The sequence below is a fragment of the Geospiza fortis genome, unplaced genomic scaffold (assembly GCF_000277835.1).
Source record: "Geospiza fortis unplaced genomic scaffold, GeoFor_1.0 scaffold104, whole genome shotgun sequence".
Classification (NCBI taxonomy): Eukaryota; Metazoa; Chordata; class Aves; order Passeriformes; family Thraupidae; genus Geospiza; species Geospiza fortis.
Genome location: NW_005054325.1, coordinates 4,551,442 through 4,559,747, shown reverse-complemented (window position 1 = coordinate 4,559,747; position 8,306 = coordinate 4,551,442). Strand labels below are relative to the sequence as shown.

Below are 8,306 nucleotides of genomic sequence, written 5' to 3'. Positions count from 1 at the left end.
CCAGCACCGCGCTCTTCCCGCAGGGAGCCGGGTAGGCGCCGACCGGCACCTGCGAGCGCGGGGAAGGGAGCTGAACCCCTTCCCGCCTTCTCCCGAAGCTTCTCCACCCCCGCCTTTCAGGTGAAGAGGAGGTGATTGCTGGCTCGAGGCATGTATGTTAATTGCGTTATCTTATGCAAAAAGAGGTGAACTTTTAAAGTTTAACTGAAGTTTGCTTTGGGATTTGCGTGGGGTTCCTCTCGACTGGAAGCTTCAGAATGCAAGTATGCTCCGGGGCTAACATAATGGGATAATGGTATTTAGTGTGGGTTTCATTTTTCATTCTTACAAGTAATATCTGAAGCCTAATTGAGGTTTCATTTTTATTTTAAATAACGTCAATTTAAGCCTGTACTCTTTGTAATTTTCGCAGTTGTTGTTTTTCACATACCTTTTCTTTAGGTGTGCTTTGCTACATGTGAGGTGCAAGTGCAAGTCTACAAAAGCTTCTTAGCCTTGAAGAGACTACTGCTCTGATTAATCTTCACATTTTCCAGGTTCAGGCTATGGTGTTTACTATGAAATACATAAACTAGATGCAGAAACAAGTATTAAAGTATCCAAGTCTTTCTAGTTGTAAGATACTAATTGGATACTTTCAACTAGTCCATAGTTGAAACAATTACATTTATTATATGGAAAAAGAAATCTCAACTGAAGTTTTTTAAAGGTTTATACATCTGGCTGTAATAGTCAATCTACTTTAATATTCCATGTGAACTCTGTATGAATCATACCTTATTTTTCAATGAATGTAATTTTACACTGAAAATATTAGTAGCGCATTAAAGCAATATCCATGGCCTGGCTTAGAGTAACAAAAGCCATAAATTTCAGTATGGAAGCAAAGCATTTATCCTCATTTCACCTCTGTATCCTGGGTTTCTAGGCATTTTTTCTCACAAACTATGTAGTTATTCATTGTTTGACCCTTGCAGGGCTTTAGGTTTAGTGAAGTAAGTAAATGCCAGGTGACCGAGTTCTGTTCCCAGCTACTTCAGACTTTACACCATGGTAACTTTATTTGTTTCAGAGCTGTCACTACAGATTTACCTGACTGTAACTGGAGCCTGAATTTGTTCAATAGCTTCTGTCATATTTTTTTACTTTGCCAGCTCAAGTTGAAGTTTTTAATACAGGATTTGTATGTAAATTGGATAATGCACAGTTTAATTGATTCCCCTCTTTACTAGGGTTGCAGAATTGCAAATATGCTTTTAGTAGAGACAAGAAACTGCAATACTCTTTTGTATGGCTAAAAGCTATAAGCTTTCAGTCCTGGTGACTTCTTAGTGAAAATTCTGGTATGCCAGAACTAAAGGCTTTAGGGAAACTATTTTATGTGTACACACATAAATAAACTTGCAAAGTTGAGATGAGAAAGGCTTTTAAAGTGTTAAAAGAATTCCAGCAATGACATTCTGAAAGAGAGGCAGTTTAAATATAGGAAGCTCATGTTTTCCTTTCTGGTGGCTGAACTTCAGAAGCTTCACTGGTTTCTGCATCTGGCTTCCTCTTAGTGTGAGGTGGGCTCCACCATGGCCTAGGACACCAAGGAAAGTTGCTGGAAGCCTGTAGAGAGCTGCAGGGGTTTAACACAGGACAGAAGATATACTGTTTTGTAAGTCAGGTCTTGGTTTGTTCCTGTTCTGTGTTAATGCATATTTAAGGGGGCATTTAGATAAATTTCAGTATAAGAACCTAGAAAGACGTATTTTAAATTACTAAAGTATATAAAGGGAAAATGCCTCATTTATTATACAGAAATTTGATATTCAAATATGCATGCATGGAAATGGATTGTCAAAGTCTTACTTAAATGTTGTCACAATACTTTTAAGTGGAAACAAATTTTATAACACTTACCTGAAGTATCACTTTTGATAGCAGTATCCTTATTTTCGAGAAAACGTGGTTTAATACATAATTTTGTATGCGAGACTCAACTGCTTGTTACATGAAGGGGAAAATTAAACATTCTGAAGTTTTTGCGGAGCTGCAGCCTAATGTAAACATTCTAGAAAGGTTGGAAGTTTGTAATTGTAGTTTCTGTCACTATATTTCTCCACCCTGTTGCTTTTTCTTTATCATTTTTTCAAGTAAACTTTAATTGGTATGTTTTGTTTTGAGTTTGGAGCATGATAGATTTGCACTGACATGCATACGTTACGTAATTCCAAGAGGTATCCGTATGCAGTAATGGTTATGAAAAACCATAAAAAGGGAGAGTGCATTTAGGCTGAGAGGACTGAATCAATCACCATTCTTTCTAGTGGATGTACTGGCTGAAGAAGCTCATCATTCTGAAATGTGCCATTGTATAGTGCATTCAAATGATGTGGCAAGGTCTGAAAGCTGTGAAAATAATAATTCCTGACTAGCAGCTGTGGACATGGTGATAAAAATTTCTTTCTTACCAGAGCTTAAAATAAAGACTGCACCTTGGTAATTACCAGATAAAGCTATCTGGCTTGCAGGAATTATAATAGGTAAGGGGAAATTCCCCATGTTAAAACGTGAGGTGGATAATTTTGCTTGTAACAACCAGGAGTGAAATTCAAGGACACTCATTACTTTTGGTATGTATAAAGAGATGAAGATGCTGGAGTAGGAGTGATTTGAGATGCTGCGATGCAAAAGCTGGAGCCAGTTCTGCAGAATTTCACTTCTCCCAAATTTTACCCCTAGGACATCAGCCATTCTTTGTGGAGGAGGTCACTCACTTAAATTCACTGATCTTGAATGGCTGCTCAGCTTTTTTTTTTCTGTACAGAAGAGAAGCATGTAGTCATAAATTTTATTGTTCCTTTAAACAGACTTTTTGGTATTTCAGTCCTTTTTGCACATTGATAACAGATGCATTCAGAAGTCTTCCTAGTAAAAAGTAGTGTATTTACACATGTTGATAGATTTTAGAAAACATTTGCTCAAAATTTAAATATGTTTTACCAAGTATTGCTTAATTCTTTTCCAGTATGGAACTAGAAGACAAGTTGCAAATCCTATGTGTATGAATCTGATAGTCACCTCCTGTGTCATCAAAGACAAATTATGAAGGTTTCTATACTGGGCTTTGTATGTATAATATGGAGTAAAAAATTACAGATTCACAGAATATTCTGAGTTGGAAGGGACCCACAATAATCCTCAAGTCCAGTTGTTAAGTGAATGGCCGCTATGGGGGTTGAGCCCACAACCTTGGTGCTGTTAGCACCATGCTCTAACAGGGATATTCTGAAGCTCACTCAAAAAATGAAACACTGTGTGATGCCCAGTGAATGGAAGCTGTGTAAGTTCTCAAAGTGGACAATGGAATTGTACATTGTATTTTAAGTCATGCCTGTAAAGTTGGGCTAAGCTTTTCTGGTCAAAATACCCAAACACAAGAGTATCCACTTACATGGACATCAGTACTTTAGTATCCTATTTATTTTGCAGATGATATCAATACACTATTTTACTTGATGAAATTCTAAAAATTAGATTGCTCTGTAAAATACTTCGGTTACAGCAATCCCTGTGCAAGTCAAAATTATTGCAAGGCTGTCACAGAAGGCAGAACTTGAGTACTGAATTGCCTAAAGATGCCACTTCTGAAATACACTTTCCAGGAATAACATCACATTGCTACCCACAGGCATTCATGGGTAGTTGGTTAAGCTTTTCCAGAAAATGCACAGCACTAGCTAGGAAAATTCTTAAACTAGTTGGAGTTTGCCAGTTAGTGTCTCTAAGTGAAAATACCTCCAAAACACGGAATTTGGACTCACTGCTCAGGTAAAGTCAGTGGTTTCTTCCTTGTTTTTTTGGTTAGTTGGGGTTTTTTCTTTTTATGTCTTAGTAAAATGAGGATTAACATAGTATGACTATTATTTAATAGCAGACCTAGAAATAGGCTGTAAGTCTGCTGATTTCCATCCATACTATGTGGGCAGTGGAAAAAGAAAATGGAAATTTACAACATCTTTCCTGAAAGTCAGTAGAACATTAAGCTGATCAAACTGTACAGTCCCAGAAGACCTTTAATTGCTAACAGGAGCAGTTTATCTGGAAATTGTTCTGATGCCCATTCTGTCACCTTTGCTGGTTTTCCTGCCTATGAAGCAGCAGCCTCACTGTGCTCTACAGCTTGGTGTGTTAGGATGAAGGACTGGGTTGCCATCCATGAAAGGCAGCTGGGATTCAGGACAGAAACCCAAACACATACTGCATATAAGCTGATGACTTTTCTGAGTATTATTTTCTGTGTTTGTGAATGTCTGTGTGTTTTATGATGAATGCTTTACTGGCGTGAAAACTGTAACACGATTATTTTCTTCAGTTTTTGAGGGTGACTTTAGAACTTTGGCTGTTTGTGCTTTTCAGGATTCCAGCTCAAAGCAACCAAACATCTGTTCCTGTAGGTGCCCTATTTTAGTGCAAAGAGGTGTTAGTGAGAGTAAAGTGTGCAAGCTCTGATGTCTCCTGTATTCTCACTATCACATTTTTATGTACATTGTGAGCAGGTTTTAAGGTAGATCTTGAAATGAAAAATTAACTTCAAAACTGGTATTTTTTTTGATGTTGGTTAAGATGGTGCATTATTTAGAACATTATGTAGAAGAAGTATTTCACTTAAATCTTATTAATGATCCAATATCCACAGATAGGTGCATTACAGTAATTTTAAAAGATTTAAGAATTGGTAAAATAGACCTTGGGTTTGTTAATTTTCTGCAAAAGTTTCTGGAGTGTTTCAAATTTTACCCTATAATTTTTATATAAATAATTTTACAATACACTTCAGACTTTTTCTTCTTACAAAAATTTTGTTGTTGCAGGTATTTTTATTATTTCTTCTGTTTAGAGGAAGGTGATACATATTTCAAAATAAATACTCCAGCTTTTCCAAGTAATTACTTTTTATAAATCAGCTAAAAGTCTTTAATACTGGAAAAATTACAACCATCAAACTTATCAAAGTCCTGTGATTCTATGAAATTATCTACTGCTTTTTGGAACAAAACATGCATAGTTATGTGGACAAAAGTAGCTTTGTGGAGTAGTATGTATTCATTCTCATGCTTTTTGATCATTCGCTCCTTATGCTGAAGATTAATGTACAAAACTCAGACAGCAATAGAGAGGATACAATATAATGCCTGTGCCTTGAATTCAGTTGAGTTTTTTGAAATAAATTATTATGTTATGTTCTTATTATAATAGGTGGTAGTCTGTAGTAGCTGCTAAGTGGAAAGTTACGTAAGAATTTTCTCCATCATTTTATGTCTGAATGTTGTCTTTGCGTATTCACAATTTAATGAAATATTCTCCTTTCCTGGTGAAAGTTTTATGTTTGGTTTTAGTCCAGAGGTTGGCTTTCCTGGAAAGCTTATGGGAAAATACTTTGGCTGGTTTTGACTAAAAAAAAAATTGTATGCTTTTCCCATTTGAAATGTAGCTGGAGAAAGAGACTGGTGTTGTATAAACACAACCATATAATCTGACAGTTTTAGCCTGGCCATTTCTCATTGAGGGTTTAATTACTTTGGAAATAAAAAATTGAAAAAGTATTTTAAAATTTTGATGTCTGTTTCTAGTTTACTCTCAGCTGCTTTATGCTGTTTTGAAAGACTTGCATGCTGGTTGCTACGGTTTGGTGAGGCTTGTGCTGCTGTGCCCTTAAACTGCTGTAAATTAGTACAAATTAATAAATACCTACTACACTTCCTTGCTGCCTTTGGTGGGATGAGGCTTCCCTGGATGCTTAGTTAGGCCTTAAGGGAAATACTTAGCACCCACTATGTAAAGCAGCTTCTATTACTCATGAGAATTAGACTTTTTGGTGGTGGATTGCACATTTTTTAGAAGATCCTTGGTCACACGTGAGCTTTGTAACCCGAACACTTTGATGTGTTGAAAGAAGTCTGCCTCTCAGAAACAGGTCCTGAAACCCCAATGCTTTAAATACCTATGAGAGTGGTTTCCTGATTTGCTCACCATGTAAAGATGGATTATTCACTTATTCAGGGTTTCTACAGTTGTGTGCAGGATTGTAGACCTTAATAATGTAATATAGCTGACATCTCTGTAACAAGTTTTAAAGCTTTATATAAGATAGTACTACCTAATATTATTAGGTCTGGTTGTTCTATAACACTTCCCATTTTGGGCTTTAAAAGTGAACATGTCCGAAACACTAACTTGCTTAAATTACTTGCTTAAATAACTTACTAAATTTGCTTAATTTTCCTTAAAATTTGCTATAAGATCTGTCAGGTCCTAAAGCCTTGTAAAATCTTTCCAATGTTTTAACAAAGTCCTGGATGTAGCAACTGTGAGAAAAGTCTTTTTGTCCATGGTAAATTGCGATCTGATGTATCCTGTTACTGAAGCCAGCTGGGAGTGTACCCAGACTGAGTGATTCAATTGCAGAGTTTCTCTGTGTCACTTCTGACTTGTAAATGTCAGTTCAATTTGTAAGTTTAAGCCTCCATCTAATCTGCAGCAGGCTTTGCTGTGAGGGAATGCAGATGCTGAACAGTGAAGCAGGATCTAGCATTAACTACAGAACTTAAGGCTTATTAAAAACGAATGCCATGGTTCTCATCAGAGTAAGAACTTTGTTATGTTGTGGCTATTTCTTATTTAAAATGTGCATATATGTGTCATTTTCTGGGCTTGTTTTTTCTGGTGTGTTTAAGAGATGACTTGGCAAGGTAGAATTTGGCCTGCAGTACGCATCAGAATGATACAGGGGTGATATCATATATACATTTTCTTAAAAGTCTGAGTGTTGTTAGATTACATCTCTTTTGTGTTGACTAAGCAAATTATCCTTTAGAAAATGCATTCGCCTTTAGTTTTCCAAAAAAGTTTTGCTTGTCTTTTCAGAGTATTTTTTACTTTTAAACTATATTGGATAAAACCCCCAAAACCCAGATACATGACCTTACTTGGCATAAAGGTCACATATCTTGGTTTACCATCTGGTTAAGTAATTCAGCTGAAAAATGAGCTAGGCAACAGAGCAATTTTTGTCATTTTTGCAAGTGCCTTACAAAAATACTTACTTGAAATGCTTTCACTTCACACTTCTTCATAGCTACCTTCCTGCCCAGTTCTAAACACAGCCCTCTGTCTTCACTGCATTTTCTGTCTCAGAAAAAATGAATAGCAGTCTCTCAGCTTGCATATGTAGGAAGATTCAGGAAAAATATTCTAAATTGCTACATGAACATTCTTTATTTTTAATTTGAGCTCACTTAAAAAGTTTATCAATTAAATCACATTTAAATCTGTTACGGGTTCTTTTATTTGCAAGCGACTTTTGTTTTGAATTCTAAAGTAGATTAAGTTAAATTTACTTCTTAAGTAAATTAAACAAGAGCGTTTAAACTTTAGTTATGCTTTAACTAATACATTTTAAAAGCTTTTTCAAATTAATCTTCCCGAAAGTTCTGGCTAATAAACCCTTCTAAGTTGTGGTATGGTGATTGCTGAGTTTACTATGTCTAGTTCTCTGTTCTGCTCCTCTCCTCAGTCTGCTGGACAAAGAGCAGCAGAGCAACGTGGATACTTGTTGAGCAGCCAGGGTGGTTCACAGATGGTGCACAGCACAAACTTACACGCAGAGAAAGCAAATACAGGGAACTGTGAATACTGGGGGAGAATGAGGATGGACAGATTGCTTATTGTGCTGCAGCAAGGGCCATCTTCTGGAGAAAGTGGGCCAGGCAGCAAAAAGGGGTAACATCTTTAGTGTTCCCTGACACCTTCAGGTTTTGGCAGGACTTGCATCAGTAGCAAGAGCATCCCTGTAAATGATCTGTCTACAAACAGTGAAATAGGAATGTGCTCTCTCCTGGAAACCTCTGTTAAGTTAAACTGTACAGTGAGGTGGTTTTGGTGATTTGTTCGTTTGTTGTTTTGTTTCTGCTTTTTGTTTTGTTTAAGTTTGTATTTTACTGATACTGAAAATGCTTCTTCCAAGGGAATTTGCTGGGGAAAAAGGCAGAATGTACAAAACACTCGTTGCTCCACACTGACTCCAGTTTTGGGTGTTAATGAATATTCTTGTTCAATGTAAATTACACTGAATTGTAATGCTCATTATACTGGAGTGTTCAGCTCGTTGCACGTGGAAGTAGTTGTTGAGTGTTTGAATTTGTACTATATATTCATACTCTCAATTAATACTGAGTAATTTCTTTGTGTAGATAAGCTATAAGAGTCCTTTTCTTTATTCATGCAATTTTTGAATGTATTCTTGATATCTTTCCACACTT

The 8,306-nt window shown here is 36.4% G+C and overlaps 1 protein-coding gene across 1 annotated transcript in view; it reads left to right on the top strand.

The window, feature by feature from the left end:
• The first annotated feature begins 106 nt into the window (after nucleotides 1-106).
• The window catches only part of RNF144B (ring finger protein 144B), a 90,340-nt gene continuing 82,140 nt past the window's right edge, over nucleotides 107-8,306 (top strand). The window contains exon 1 of the mRNA XM_031056978.1: nucleotides 107-148. The gene's annotated coding sequence lies outside the window, so the exon portion shown is untranslated. The remainder of the gene's footprint in view (nucleotides 149-8,306) is intronic.